Source organism: Rhinopithecus bieti, unplaced genomic scaffold, assembly GCF_001698545.2.
Source record: "Rhinopithecus bieti isolate Rb0 unplaced genomic scaffold, ASM169854v2 scaffold_27010, whole genome shotgun sequence".
NCBI classification, from domain to species: domain Eukaryota; kingdom Metazoa; phylum Chordata; class Mammalia; order Primates; family Cercopithecidae; genus Rhinopithecus; species Rhinopithecus bieti.
In genome coordinates, this window is record NW_016812757.1 from 3,548,661 (window position 1) to 3,565,713 (window position 17,053).

The following is a 17,053-nucleotide window of genomic DNA, read 5'->3' on the forward strand; positions in this document are numbered from 1 at the left end:
CCAATGCTAAGAACTGTTCAAACTTTTGCTTTCCTAACTGATTCCCATTCTATCCCATCGTTTCCAGCTTTGCCAGAAGGCCCCAGAAGGGTAGGGCGGGAAGAGAGTGTGTATTTACAGCCTTTGAACGCAGACTTGGGGCTTTATAATCCAGTGACCATCAAAGATGTAACTTAGGTATCTTCTCGGAGACACTAGCAGCGATTTTATCATTTATTCCTATGGGAGATCTGGCTCCCTACCAGCCAAGGATGGAGCTTTCTCTTAATTTCCAGAGTTGTAGAGCCAGTGGTTTTAAATGTGACTGTTCTGAGGTTTCCTCTTTGCAGAGTTCAGTTACTCACCAATCATCACTGCCCAGGGAGGATGCGTTTCTGAGAAATATTCTAGATGTCTTGATTGAAAGAGGCTCCACTGTGATCTGAGCCAGATATAATGTTTACTCTAAGAGGACTCATGCTAATCATTCTGCACAACGGTGTCCTCTAACTAGAGTTAGCATCTGCTGGATCACTGACTGCATTTCCATAGAACACAGAACACAGCGGTCAAGATTCACGAAACATTGTCCACCTTCTAACTCCAAGCAGACACCAAGAAGGAGGCAACAGCAGGAATCCTGAGAAACAAAGGGAGTCCAAGGAGCTATGGGGAGAATTTTCCATCTTTGGAGATGAGGATGGAAAGCATCAATTTATGTGAAACCTATTGCTTGATTGAAGACTAGATTTTCAAAAGGCATCCTGTAAATCACCCTGCCACACACATTGTTGGAAGGTAAGAGAGTTAGACACAATGCTGACACTGCAAACAACTGAGCATTTCATAGTCTTCATCTCATAATTAGTGTGGTAGTAATCAATGTGACTGATATAAAAAGAACTAGATATAGGTCTGTTTTTCTGATGTCTTATGGAGTTTCTGTAAGGCAATATTAATTAAAAATGTGTAAGGTATTGATATTGTATGATCCTTTGTTGGTAAATGTGAGAAATTCCATAGATAATGCTTGATGATGGAGCCCCCTCATTGTATACTACAGGAACATAGAACCAAATAATACTACAGATAAATGTTTGTTGTATTAATAACTTCACAAAAGGATACAACTTTTCTGGAGGGATATCAACAGGCCAAAGGCCTGTAATCTATCAATTCTACTTTTAGGAATATATCATAAGGTAAATGTGTGGTTGGTTATTCAATTTAGGTAAAATTATACTCAACAAACCTTCTTTTACAAAAAAAAAAATTGTTTGTTTTTTGAGATAGGTTCTTGCTCTGTTGCCAGGCTGGAGTGCAGGGGCGCTATCTCAGCTCACTGCAACTTCCACCTCCCTGGTTCAAGCGATTCTCCCACCTTATCCTCCCAAGTTGCTGGGACTATAGCCATGTGCCACCATGCCAAGCTAATTTTTGTATTTTTAGTAGAGGCAGGATTTCAGCATATTGGCCAGAATGGTTTTGATCTCTTGACCTCATGATCCACCCGCCTCAGCCTCCCAAAGTGCTAAAATAAGAGAAAACGTTAAACAACCCAGAATGTTTAGTAACAAAGGTCTAGTTCAATAAAACTGATCAACCATGTAGGACAACACTATGTGGACTTAAAAATGATATTGTAGAAGAACGTTTATCCACATGAAAATATGTTTTTAAAAGTTTGGTGAGAAAAGTAAGACAAATATCTAAATGGCATGTTCAGCATAGAATATTTTTGATAATTGGAACATAAGCATACACAAATATTCTGCAAGTATATTAATATTTTTTAAATGTTAACATCTGTTTTTTGAGTAAAGCAAGAGATGTTTTAAAATATTTATTTGTATTTAAATTTTGCACTTATTCTAAAATGAATGCTCGTTACTCATGTAGTAAGAAAGTAATGACAAAAATAGAAAAAAAAAAAAAGGCCTCCATAAATTACATGTAATTTAATAATGAAAAACTAGTTAGCTACTACCTACCAGGCCCTATATAGGCAGGCAGAGTGGAAGGTTCAAAGGAGAATTGATCAGTTCTGCTCTCCAAGCACTCATGATTCTGAGAACCAGAACAGAACAAGGAAGCAAAGGATGAGAAACCAAATTTTCTAAGAGCATCAGTTTCTTAAAGTCGATATAATGGGGATATCTTTGAGCCCGTGTTCCATTTCCTTATGTTTAATAGTTTCAGATTCGAGAACAGCCTGGCCAACATGGTGAAACGTTGTCTTTATGAAAAATACAAAAATTACTGGGCATGGTGGCAGGTGCCTGTAAGCCCAGATACTTGGGAGGCTGAGGCAGAAGAATCACTCGAACCCAGGAGGTGGAGGTTGCAGTGACCAAGGATCGTGCAACTGCACTCTAGCCTAAGAGACAGAGTGAGACTCTGTCTCAAAAGAAAAAAAAAGTTTCAGAATATATCTAGGCAGAGATTCACCAGCTGTCACCTACATACTGACCAGGGCAGCATTAGATGTCCCGGTTTACCTGTAATGAACTGAGGTCCTTCCAGGCAATTATTTCAGAGCCTTAAGATTCCTGGATCCTTCTTCCTGGCCTACCCTTTCTCTAAATATTCCACAGCTTATTCCCATGCCTTCCCGTAGGTCTCTGATCAAATATCAATTATCGGAGAGGCCCTCTCTGACCTCTCTCTAAAATAGCTTCAACCCACCCCAGCCACACCACACCCCATCATCTGATGTATGTGTGAATGTGTGTGTGTGTGTGTGTGTGTGTGTGTGTGTAAAGGCTTTGTCTGTTTTGTTTATTGCTTTAGCTCAGGCATCCGGAATGTGGCAGGCACTCACATCAATTTTTGGTAAATTAATGAATAATTCCAGTGCTCCTAAGCTAAAGCGAAATACACATTCTAATACCAAGATTAGTTTTAAGTTCATATCTCTAGTGTTCAGAAGGGGTATGGAGAGGGAAAAAAAAACATGAAGAACTCTAACCGAATTCCTAATAAACATGGCATCTTTTTTTTTTTTTTTTTTTTTTTTTTTTTTTTTTTTTTTTAACTTTAAACAGTGTGGTTCTCTAGTTAGTTTGGAGCACTGTGTTCCCTGGGCTAGTGTCATTAGTATAATTCCCATTTGGGACAGTTGCATTCAACTTAAGGCTGGTGTCAATCGATGATGGGTGCTACAGCTACAGAACCTCTACAAACGATGTGTGGAAGCCCGGGGGAACTATCACCATCACCTTCTAAGTGAATGCACCTCCAATCCCTTAGATCAGCACTGGGGATGTTTATCACTCGGTCCAGTGGTAAATATAAACACATGGGAGAGTTTGAATGGCAAAAAAGAAAAAAAAAGTGGCACTTTGGGAGGCCGAGGCAGGCAGATCACCTGAGGTCAGGAGTTCGAGACCAGCCTGACCAACATGGTGAAACCCCCGTCTCTACAAATACAAAATTAGCAAGGTGTGGTGGCGCATATCTGTAATCCCAGCTACTCGGGAGGCTGAGGCAGGAGAATCGCTTTAACCTGGGAGGTGGAGGTTACAGTGAGTCGTGATTGCGCCATTGCACTCCAGCCTGGGCAACAAGAATGAAACTCTGTCTAAAAAAATAAGAGAGAGAGAGAGAGAGAGAGAGAGAGAGAGAGAGAAAAGTCACCCATACAACCACCAAGTCATTTAAATTAACAGTTTTTCTTGGATCAGAGTTATCATCTTCACACACGGGGAGACAGGCCTGTATAAGACAATTGGTTTCAGCTCTCCAGCACCCTTGGAGTTGACGGAGCTCTTTCCAATCCTGAGCCATCCATCTTACCAATGTACCCTATCATTGTGGAAACCTCCCAAATTATGGGGGTCTTCTCTATGTTGAAGCTGAGGCACTCACTTTGCAACAAGTAACCCTTAAGTGATTCCCCAAAGATGCAATGGTATTATTGGTTTACTATAAAGTCACTACAGTGACTTTAAGTGGTATGACTGCTTAGAGAATTTACAGAATTTACAGTCAGGGTTATTTCCCCTGGAAGAACAATATAAGGTGAGATGTTTGAGAGCAGAGACTGTTTTGTTCATGTCTGTGTCACCTGTAAGCAGCAAAATACTTGCCATGTAGAATTCTTCTCAATGATACTGGTGTGTTTGCTAAAAAAAAAACTGAATCGCTGATTGAGGGTTCCAGTCATGAAGTTTGCATTTTAAATCTGCAGTGCTGTGATGTTGTCCAGCCTCCTACACGCAGTGGCACTTCTCATTTAATGACTATGTAAATTCTTTACTTAATGACTCTTAAATTCTTTACCGTTGTAACCTATAATAAGTAACATGGAATGAGCCCCTAGAATACAGCCTGGCACCTAGGTTCCTGATTTGAGGATGCCCAGTGCTGCCCAGGCCCTGTGGGCTGGACAAGGGAAGGGGATGTGAGGGCTGCACTCTCAGCCACTCCAGTCTGGTGGGAGAAATAGTGAAACTGTGCTGCCATGTCACTGCTATCCATACTCTAAGACAACTTCAAGTACTTCAGCTGAGATGAGGTAAAGGGTGAAGGTTGAGGTCAAAATATAGCTAAGAACAGAAATACAAAGGCAGGGAGACAAAAGCATGGATTGATCCAGTTGGCTGCTCAGTTCCATGCCAAGGGATGAACAGGTGTCTATCTAGAAACAAAGTCTTAAATAAGAAAAGACCTACCTTAGAAACATAGTCACATCTCCTCCACTTGCTAAATGATGTGGCCTGTGGCATGTCACTGAGCCTCCATTTCTGACTATATCATTAGGGCTACGAATATCAAATGAATTAATACATATGAATAGATTTTGTTGGCAGTAAAACAATATTCAAATCTATTATGCTCTCAATATGTGGAAGGAGGACCACTTTCACCAACATAACAAAAACTGGTGTTACCAATTCGTTACATATGAAGCATGCAGGAATAAAATCAGAGGTGTGTCAAAGTCAGCTCCCACCAGTTCCAGAGAGCTGACTGTATCCATCTACTCCCAAATCGGCCTTCAGTGATCTAATGAGGGTAGTTTGCCCTTGGCCACAGTGACAGTGTTTACACCATAAAATTTGGAAAATGCTACAAATCAGGACCTCTTTATTCTCCTCTGAGAGAGGCTGTTAAACCTTTACCAACACAAGACTGGACAAAATGTCTGTTTTTTCCAGTTAATCTTTCTCATATCTGATAAGGATAAGATTTTTTTTTCTATTTGTTTCACACTAGCCCTTTCAGACACCAGCATTTCCCTGGATTAGCAAAACAATCAGCATTCACAAGAGGAGAGAGACTGAGGGGGAAAAAAAAAGGTTCTAAATCTGAAGCCTGTGTCCATCTTTCTTAGAGGAATTTAAATTCCAAGGCCTATATATTCTTCAATTCCATATGGTACCATGAGGTCTCAGTAAATATCACTCAATGGCTCCGATTTAGTAACATGGACACACACACACACACACACACACACGAGTCATCTGCCATCTGCTGGACTTCATGTGAGAGTCGGTAGTTTCAGTCAATGGAATGGTGCTCATAGACACGAACCTCTAACCTGATTGAGATAGTTTGGGTCAATAACTTCTTCCTGATTGTTGAAAGATTAATAACACATTTATATTCTTAAAAGTGGCATCAACTATAAGCTGATGGGAAAAATCAAGTTTTCTGTGTGTTGGTTCCTCTCAAAGATGCATTCCATTGAGGAAGGGGTTTATGTACCTCCTAAGAGTATGGGGCGAGAACATGTTCAAGCCAAAGGGAAGTGTCAGAAATGTGTTCCCTACTCATCGTGCCCTCAAACAGGGCCAGTGACAGTAACAGACACTATCTGTTTCATGCACTTACTCCCATTTCTAGATCTGGTACCTGAAACCACAGTCCTGAAAGTAGTCAAGTACAGCTATGCCTGAAGCCAGGAAGTGTGGTTTTCCACGGTGAGGAAGATTTGCATTGTGAAGCAGATGTCAGATAGAAAAAGGAAAACAGAAATATGAAGACATTGTAAGAATTTTTGGGTGATTTCTGACCTGCTTACTTTCCATCAGGGCATCCCAGGGTTTTTTGCCTTCTCAATTTTGAACAGCATAGCATTTAAATGATCATTTTTGTTTCTCCCCGCTGCTCCCCAATCTAAACAACAAAAGAAGGAATTTAACCTCATATCCTCGCTCTGAAATTAGCTCTATTGTCAAAAGATGACAGCTGTATCCTGATTTCAAGAATTTCGTGTTGGAATAAAACAGCATTTTTGAAACCATTGTGTAATTTCAAACAGATCTGTAATGGTCCCTCAGCAAACCATTTTCAGAAGACTTGGGTAAGTAAGATAAAAAGACACCATTTCTGAAGAGTTGCTTTTATGGGCTGGGTCAGAGTGCTCTCTTTCCATGTTGTTCATTCCCAGTTGAATTTCCTAATAGTCTATCTCCTCAGCTAACAGATGCCCAGCCTCATGTCGGAACCAGATCGCGCCACTGCTGAGATTCCATCCAGTTCCTTTCTTATTGAGCCGTTTCCCTAGCAGATGGTGCAATGCTGCAGGCATACTCCTTCCTGTTAATTACCAGCCTTCGCTACAGATGGAAATGTCAGTCAGCCTCACAGGTCCTGGTTCCTGCCATTGCCTCAGTCCCTAGCCCTCTACCTAGGCAAGATGCTGCCAACACACACCATGTGTTTTGTGACTGCTGACTAGGCAGGCAACAAAAAACAACTTACTTCATGAATATTCATGGCGGAATGTTTAAAGTTCTGTTCATCTGTGATGCTTATAGATCCGCTTAAAGGGGATGGCACCTTCCTAAGAACACTCTGCCCCTTGTTTTCCTAAACTGAGGATACACGAGTTACCAAGTGAGTTGCCATGGCAACGTAGAGAGGACCATTAAACGTCGGCCATTTGGAGCCTTCTGTAGACACATCAATTTCTGACTGACATTCTTCTCGTACCTCTAAGTGTCACTTAATTATTCTTGTCCTGCCATAACAGACCAATAGTCACCATGCTGAACTGATTAGCTAATAACTGTTGGTTTTCATTAAACCCTGATTATCTCATTAGTGCATATGTAACCAATATGAATTCCTTGATCTTTCTTGGTATTTAAATATACCAAATCAAGATAAATGAATTTCAGTAGTCATCCTCTATCCATTAAGTCGAATTATTTTACTTCATGTGGGAAACACTTTAGCAATCAAAACTGGGTATCTTTTTAGGTTTAGAGGAAAAAAATAGGTTTCAGGTTTTGAGAGTAGAGAAGAGGAAGTGAGACCTTGAGGAAGCCTTTGATTGAAGGTCATTCAGATAAGCTTTTTTTTTTTTTAATTGGTCATCTTCTTTGGGATGCTGTGTTTATAGGTGAGATCATGTGATGACGGAGAAGGTCACCAGAGCTAGGTACCATGTCCACACACAGCGTTTCCTTCCTCCACGACTTAACCCAGAGATGGAGACGGCGGGGTCAACATCAAATACCACACACAGGCAAAAGAGTTTCAGACAGAAGGATCATCTTCCTGAAGACAAAATAATCATCATCCTTTGAGGGCAAAATGGGCAACCTTATGGGTGTGTAAAATTGAGAAGTAGCTTTCATGAGTCCTGATTTACTTATTTACAAAATCTAAATTTATTTTCTTCCTTAGATATCTTTTGCTTTGGAATAGGACTCTACACTATGGGATTTCTAGTGGAGAAGAGAGTTACCAGAGTTAGCACTGGAGGTATGGGAATTTCTAAGCTAGAGAACTACAGTAGGGAAAATTGAAATATGCTATTCTGGGGGTCTCACTGATAGTTATGAAGCTTAAGTCTTTTGTCCTGATGTCTTTTTAAGAAGCATATGTTAGTTGTATGCTTTTTGATATTAAACAAAAAAGATAAAGTCTGTGTAGGTATTTTACAGGCAGCGCAGAGATGGGGATATTCTGAATGCCCTTACTCCCCAGAAAACAAAAGGTAAGCGACATATATTTTATAAGGTATTAAGAGAGGGTACATCTCTAGGAAGAGTGGGGAGATAATGCCCATAATGTAGCCAGAGCTCTACATTCCCTTGTTCAAAATCAACTATGATTGAATTTTACAATGAAGAACACATACAGTGATTTGCAGGTAAATGTTTAACAACAAGCTCACACACAAAAAAATTTAGAATATATATACATATATATAATGTCATTATAAACTTTATTCATATAAAGGATGTATGTCACACACTTTACAAATAATAAAATACACAATAATCTTTACTGCAAATTTTACATAAGCAATTAATTCTTACAGAATGTTTTCATTGATTTTTGCCAAGCTGTAGTATCTGTAGCCAACCTATAGTTACGATTCAGTTATGATTTGATAATTGAAACTGAATCCCTTTCTGCTCTTTTCTCACTTAATTTGTTATCAATAAGTCCAATATGTGATCTATTGTTAAACTAGTTCTCATTCTCATACAAACTATTATACATTTAGTAAATCAAAGCCTGTTTCTGCTTCATCGCTACATATGTCAGAATTTCACTCTTTGTTCAATGATGTGAGGAACTTTTTCTTGTCTAATCAGATAATGGTATTCAAATATAGGAAGAATATTTCTTCAATATCTTTTGCTATACACAATGTAGTAGCTACATGCACAGCACACCATTAGGTTTAATCTGCATTACTGACATTTTCTGCAATACTTTCTTAAGTCTAGTCAGTCAACAGAGCATTAAATCAAGTTTTGTTTTACAGTGTTTGCCACTTTCTGTTTTATAAATATTTATACCATGCCCAATTTCAAGCTATCAACATGATGTCACTGAAGGCAAAGTTGGGCAGAGAAGTTATAATAGTACACTTGATTTTTAATAATGACTGTGTTTAACAACCAAATTACAAAATTGCTGAAAATTTGACCATAGGCTCTTGCAGGCTGGTACAAGTCAGCTCCAACACACCACCTGGGCACCCAGTCTCCCCGTTTCCTCCACTTACCATCTCTTTTGGAACAAATATATCATGTGTGTATGTTTACCAGTATGTAAAAATTACATAATTTTACAAAGTCTTACTTAAGTGAAGCTTAATAAAGTGCTCAATAAATTGAATTGAATGGATGCACACTTAATGAAGCTAGTTGAAAAAATAAAATATAAACACATGGAAAGTTTAATAATATTTGGAGTGATTTTGCTTTGTGCCGAGGGAGATTTAACAGGACAACATGGCTTCCAAGGCGGGCGAGGACTTTCTGTACAGCCTAGTGTGGGTGGGCAAGGGGCTTAGCCTGAGCCTGGAAAAGTGGTTAAGATTTGGGTAGATGAAGAGGGAAAAAAAGAATAGTTCAGGCATTAATTCAAAGAATATGTATTGATTGATTACTAGTAACCATAAATATTAAATTTTATATCATTAACTATCTTTAAAAGGATATACAGTTTCCCCAAAGAATGTTTTAATCTTCCAAACAACTGGAGGGACACAAATAAATTTCAAAACAAAAATCAGTTATTTAAGGATTTAAATGTCTAAATTTTAAAAATTAACGGACTGCGTGCAAAAGCAAGCAAAAATTGTTTTCCTTATATACTGATATCTTTAAAAATTCCATGGAAAATAACAGCAAAGAAACTTATGAGGAAACCAAAATTGCTTGTAAGATTTAGGAGATAGACAAAACCAAGTGTTTTGTTTTTTTTAATTTGGTCTTCAAAGGAGGGAGAAGAAGGACACATGTAATTAAAGGTCAAAATGATAATAACTTGGCTAGAATTCATTTTCATTTGCAGACTGGCACTTGTAGGAATTCCCTATTAGCCCAAAGACTACCCTGAATGAAGTTAGTTAAGCATTATTTCCCAGAGTAAGAAGTTAGCTTTCGTTTCTAAAACCAGGAAGAATTATAGATCTACATAAAACAAATATAGATTTGTTTGCTATAAAATGAGAAAGAGGTCTGTAATTCTGAAAAAAGAAATATCTAACCTCTAATAGGGAAAATATAAAAAATTTACTTTTTATTGAAAAGTAAATATGGAAATAAATACTAAAAATGACCAAATTGAAAACTGTTCAATCTAGTTAGTCATGTAATTAAAGTAATAGGATGTCAATTTCTCTTAAAAACCAAGGCCATAGAAGTTACTACATTATTGCCTCTTCTGATATGAAATAGATATACTCATATACTGCTATGAATTGCTACTAATTTATTTCTAGAAGTCAGTTTGACATATGTAACTAGAACCACAATAGAGAAATGGTTAAAGATACTATGGGCCATCTGTCTGTCTGTCTGTCTCATCCGTCTAATTAGTTATCTAGAAAAACTGGTACAGAAGAAAAAAATAACAAAATGTTAATGAATTAAAAGTGATTTGAGGTCTCTGTTTACATTTTATGTGTTTTCCTTTTTTTTTTTTTTACATAGCAACTTTTGCTTTTATAATCAGAAAAAAGAAATCAAAGTTAATTTAAAAAGAAATTACACTGCTTTTGAGGAGCACAAGCTTTGAATACAGAAAGACCTTGAATAACAGCCTGCTTTGAGTCTCTATGATCTGTGTAGCACTGGCTAAACATTTCTTAGACTCGGGTCTTCAGTTTCACATCTTTAAAAAGGGACAATAGCAGAATGCTTACAGAGTTACCTAGAGAATAGCTGAGCCTACCTTACGGAGTGCTGGACATGTGGTACGTGTTTAGTACAGGCCACCTTCACTCCCCAGTTCAACACATTCTGAGTAGTATCCACTGACACTGAAAGACCAAAATCAGATCTTTTTCAGTCTCCTCAATTCTATCAAAAAAACCCTCTGCCATGTGATCTCAACCTAGGAGGGTCAAGCCGGTGGAATGATAATCATCTTGTGTGAGTTATCAGTGCTCTCCTAAGCATCTGGTATGCAGGATCACGCTCCTAAGTTCGCCAAAAATTATGTCTTTGATAATGTCTGCTGGAGGTACTTAGGCAAAACTCGAAATAGAAAGATAATACTTTGGAAGACAATTCCCCACAAGTGTAACCCCAAAAAATGTTGGTTTGGGGACATGTACCTGCTGGAAAAGTAAGACCACATCGTTCAAAAGCACCACAGCACCTCTGCAAATGAGATGGGAGCTAAATATGTGTCCCGGAGATAGGAAGCTAAATCAGACCACAGCAAGAAGACAGCACACATTTGAGAGAGGAAAAAGTGTGAAATCTGCTTCTGGCCATCAGAGGAGCTGATGCAATCCAGGCTGACTCGGGGGACAGCCACGGTGCCAGCTACAGAGGCCACATGGCTTCTAATGAGGCCAGGCCCAGTTGTAGCTCCGAAGAGTGGGTGAGCCAGCCAAATTTCACCCAAGGACAGAAGCAGCCTTAACAGCTGGTGAGTGAATTAACTTCAGGCAAACCGTTTGGACCCAGGTAGAGGGACATTTTGAATCATTCCCTTATGGGTAGAAAAAGAACAAAGCATCTTAGGAAACAGCTACCAGAGCCTCTTTATTTAAGTTTAGTTTCTTCTATCAGGCTTCGTTGGGGCGGGGAGAAGCTTGGAGGATTGAGGGACTGTGGAGCAATGACAAGTCAGTGTGTGGCTGCGTGAAAGGAGGACGGGGAAGTCAGGGCCCAGGGTGCGCTTGCATTGCAGAGCTGGGAAGCAGGCTGCCCTTTATCAAGGCAGTATTCCACTTGAGTTAAAGGAAAACATTTTTGGTGATGTGAGCTCTTAAAAAGAGATTTCGTCTTAAGAGAACCTCTTCAGCATCTTTGATATCTGCAGCTCTTATCAAACGCTGGGTCCCTGGCATTTGCACAGGAAATACTGTTGACCTGCTCCAGAGTGTCTCTACTCCCAAGATTTACCTGTTTATGGAGGGGGCTGTCCTCATGAGGTCTTGTCCCTGGAAGCGCCCTGCAGAGAGCAGGCTGATCCTGAAGGGACGGAAGAAGGGCTTCTTGCATGGACTGGCAAGCTGAATCCTGAAGAATTCAGGAAAAGCCCGCACCCTGCAGTTTGAGCACCATCCTGCCACCTGGTGGCTACATCCCTAAATTGCAAGGGCAGGTCTTTGTTTTAACAAGCCTCTAAATAAGTGAATTTGCCAAATAAAGTCATGAGGTGAAGCCATTTTGACAAATGTTAAAGAGAGATGCGAGCATTTTAGAAGGATGAGTAGAATAAAAAAATATATGTTGTGAGAGAACATAGCTTTTCTGGTGAGAAAGAGGTCAAATCAAATGTGAGTGGGCAGACAGGAAACAGAGGAGGCTAACGCAGCACCCGGGCGTGGGTAGGATACCACACACCGCCCTGACATGCAGGTTATTACAGGAAGATCTCTCTCTCTGTGAAGGCTGAGGTTACCACTGTTCCTACACAGCCCAGGGAGGAGAGGGGTCTGGTAACATTGTGTGCCTCTCCTTTTTTGACATTCTAATATTCGACCCATGTTTAAGTGTGCAAAAACCTTCTCAAGGTAGCACAACATCGTTTGATTTTTTAACATCAGCACTGAGTTTACCGTTTTTCCCTTTGGTCATTTTGTCTTCTTCCTTTCCCATTCTCTTCTTTAGTTGACAAGCACTGGCTACCATCTATGTGTCAACAGTTGTGTCATGAGTTTGGGATGAGCCGACAGCACATGGAATTCAAAGGTGACTAAGAGAGAAAGGAAAGTAAATCAACAATCAGAGTCCAGAGAGCTACATGAAGTGCAACCCATGGTTTTATGGGAGAACCGAAAGGGGCACCTCATTCTGGAAGGAACAACGCCAGGAGAGGCTTCTAGGTGCCAATAATGTCCAGGTGATGTGCACATGTGTAGGAGTTAGCAAGACAGAAAAGCAGCTATTAATGGGGAAGTGATGTGGGTGACATTTCAAATAGAAGGAATAGCAGGCAAAAGAAGATTAAAAAGATATGTTTAAGGAAATGCTGGAATGACTGTTTCACATGGCCGTGCTGCCAGAGATAAGTTTAGAAGACATGCACAGGATCAGACCAGGGATGGCGAGCCAGTGGCTCTGCATTTCACCCTGGCAACTCTGAAGTCCTGCTGGAGAATTTTAAGCAGGAGAGGAATGGCCACCTGACAGATATAGATAAACATCCTGGAAAGATCACTCCCACTGCAGTAAGAAAGGAGCAATGCTGGAGGCTGTGGTTGCACAGGCCGAGGAGTCCTTCTGAAAAAGTCCATCTGGATGAAGGTGAATTCAAGAGCAGTTTAGCTGGCAGAACTGACAGACTGTGGTGCTCTTAGTGATCACGTGGATGATGGGAGGGTCATGAGGAAATGCACAGAGGGTGTGAAAAGTTCCAGGTTGAAATCCTAGGTGCAGGCTATGCAATGGCCATTTTAGCATTTATGAATGGAAAATCCAGGGTGCACAATGCTTTGAGGAGAGAGTCACTTTGGATTTGCCTCTGGAGTCTACAGGTGTGGTGTCCTTGGGCGCCCGACCATGCAAGTCTGAGGTCTGCGCTGGTGGTCAGAACTCAGCCTCCTTCGGTTCCCTTTTTCATCTTTTTATTTTGTTGTGTGTGTGTGTGTGTGTGTGTGTGTTCTTTTCCCTCTTCCACATCTCAGTTCTAACCTTTCTGCCTCAATATGCTCTTCTTTGTCTGATCTTTAAAGAGCAACTTGTTTGGAATCGATTCTGAAAAGAAAGTATCGGAGGGCGGCATTTGAACTGGCATTTAGTGTCAATTGGGGAAATCTTGATGCCAACCAGTAAAAGGGGAAAATCCCAAACAGAAGCTCCATCACCAGAGACAGGGCTAGACTCCTGACTAGAAACTCAGAGGATGTGCTGAATCATTCGGATACTTTCCAGAAAATTATTTTACCTACACAGAAGGCTGGGCATCAGCCAAAACAGGCTGGAAAACCACAAGGAAAGACATTTCCATGAAGTAACTAGAGTTTCTGGCTTCTACTCTAGAGGAATATAAGAGGAGCTTTCTTTAAAAAGTGTGCGGGTGATTCCTTTTAAGCTCACCTAGATTTAGAAACTGTCTGGTTTTTCAAACAGATCAAGGGGTGATGGCAGGGAAATGTCTCCCCTGGGAATCTCACCCCTACATTTGTTAAAGAGGAGAAGGAGCTTCAATCCCTTGACAGTATGATGAAGAAGCAATCATAAGCTGCTGTGACAAAGTCTCATGCCAGCAGTCCTACCTGTGGTCCACCCTTCTCATGGCCAACAATGACTTTTCCTAAAAAAATAAAAATCAAGATTTGTAACTCTCTTGCTGTAAGCTCTTCAGTGGCTCACGGATGAATGAACAGGATCACTGTTGGCACACAAGGTCCCCTACTCATCTTTCCACCCCAGCTTTTGCCATTCTCTCCCCATCCCTCAAACCCATGGCCATCCAAAGATAAGAAAGATCTCAGGTAGGGCTTCCCGGTTGCAGCAGAGAGTGGACTGTCTTTACATTGAGGGGGCTATTCTTTCATAAAGAAGTCTTCTCGCCCATGAGAAGGGATTGGAGGACTTCTCCTAGGTACTATGGGAGGAGATGGTTGAGAAATGAGCTAGCCCTTGAGTCTTTGCAGCAAGGGAGAGTTCTTCCTTTTAAGAGTCCCATCATGAGAGCAGGTGGCATCGGAAATGCAATGGTTTGGAATTGGGAGAAACACGTTTCAGGCCTGACTCAGATACAGATACTTGCCATCATCAGTGTGCCCTTGAATGAGTTATAAAGTGTCTCTGAACCTCTGTTGTCTCCTTTACAGTGCTGAGCCAAGATTATATACCACCCAGGGATTGAGGAAGAGGAGTTAAGGCAGTGTACGTGGAAGTGGCTGGCTCATAGTCATCACTGGCTAAACACTACTTGAATTCCATTCTAAAACTCCACATAGAAAGGCAATTACTCTGACCAAATTTGATCAGCCCTTCACCCCAATTCTCACCCCATGAACTTTTCTTCCATTTTTCACCCTTGGATTTAGTAGCTTGGCACACACAGTCCTTCTCCCTCTCTTGCTTCTTTCTTTCTCTCTTTTTTCCTTCTTCCATTACACCTAAGAAATTCTGATGCTGAAGAGGGTTTTCTTAAGGTGATTCTCCTGGAAAAGATGACTCTTTAAGCAAAAATTCAGACTTTCTCTAGAGTGACCGAAACACATAGGTGACAGTAGCAATACAGGCTGACCATCCAGCACGGCCCTGGGAACCACACATCAGCTCTGCTGGAGATGCCCAGGCAGCGTGTCTCCTCCTGAAACAAATCGACTTCCACACAGCTCTTCTGAAGGCTAAGATGGCCACATCTATCTAATGAACCCATCCTGCCACCTTCATTTGGGTCTTGGAAAGGGACTGAGCTCTTTTGTGGTTCCCTGTACATTTCAGCATGCATCTTCAGCTATGAGAGGTCATTTGCTGCCAGTTCTGTTGGCTTTAATGAGTCTCCTGCCTTGGACTTGGAGAGAGAAGTGGGAAAATATGATTCTCATGCCCAGGCCTGGCCTCCCTGCACTCACTTTTCCCATTAAGCTTTGACACTGGACCATGCCTTTGTTGGCAGAGGAGGTTTTTATGGATCTTATGGGGAATGCACAATGGAAACTGGAATTAAACTTGTGTTTCTCTTTTCTCTCTCTTTTCCTTGATTGGGTTTTGACTGAAATCATTTGACTATTTCCTTTTTACATGGACAGAACCGAATCTTTTCTTTCAACGTTATCCAAACCATCATGCTCAAATAGAAAGGAAAGTTCTGCGAGGTTACGAAAAATGGCAGACATGATGTCTACAGTAGGAACAAAGCTGCTTAGATCCTTCCAGACACTGTAAATTCCCCTAACGTAAAAGACAAGAGTACAGACTCCGAGGTCAGAGGGACTCATGCCCAAATCCCATCTCCCCCTCTCTCAAGTTACTTATTCTCTTTGAGTCCTGATTTTCTCACTGGTCAAATGGGAATAAAAATCCCCACCTGGGCCAGGCACGGCGGCTCACACCTGTAATCACAGCATTTTGGGAGGCTGAGGTGGGTGGATCACAAGGTCAGGAGTTCAAGACCAGCCTTACCAAAATGGTGAAACCCTGTCTCTACCAAAAAGACAAAAAATTAGCCAGGTATGGTGGTGTGCACCTGTAATCCCAGCTACTCAGGAGTCTGAGGCAGGAGAATTGCTTGAACCCGGGAGGTGGAGGTTGCAGTGAGCCGATATCACACCACTGCACTCCAGCCTGGGCAACAGAGCAAGACTCTGTCTCAAAAAAAAAAAAAAAAAAAAAAAAAAAAAAAATTCCCACCTCATAGGATTTCTGTGAGGGTGAGGTGAGGGGGTAAGAACTTGGAGAATCATCTGCTAGGAATCCTCCCTCCCTCTCTTGTTCCTGCTATGTGGCTTTCTGTTCTCAATGTGTCATGTCCTAATTTTTCTAACCCTAAGACTTCCACATACGTTGTAACCTTTGCCTGGCATGTTTTCAGGTCTCTACCCTCCCATAGGATCTCTGAACATTTTCCAGGTGTCAAACACTGTAACCTCTTAGAAGTCTTCTTTGCCTTTTCAGAATGAGACGTGACCTTCAGCCATCCAACCACATGGTTCTCCCAGCTTCACACTCTGCTATAGGATAAACCCAAAGGCCTTGGTATGGCCATAAGGCCCCTGAAGGGATTTCCCCTGACTCTTACTGGCTCATCTCTCATCACCCCTAGTTCCACAAATAGTGAATGTCCTTCAGAGGACAACTCAGCACATACTGATCCCTAAATGTCACCCTTCCCTTGGGACTCACTTCAGCTGTCCTTTTCACTGAGACGTCACCACTCCCCAGCTGTGGTCATCCACAGCCTCTGTGTGCATTTCCTTCCATCGGAGGGCTTGCTGAGGATTCATCAGCTCCTCACACTCCCATCTCACCAAGCTGTGAGCTCCTGGAGGGCAGAGATATGTCTTGTTCATCTCCATAGTATTATTTGGTATTGCAATGTTTAATACACAACAGTGTTGATGTTGAAATAAACAAATATGGAATGCTCAACTAGATTGGCTCATGGCTTTACAATCTCCCTTGTTTATTCTTTTTGTTTGTTTTTTGTTTTTTCTGAGAGGGAGTCTGGCTCTGTCACCCGG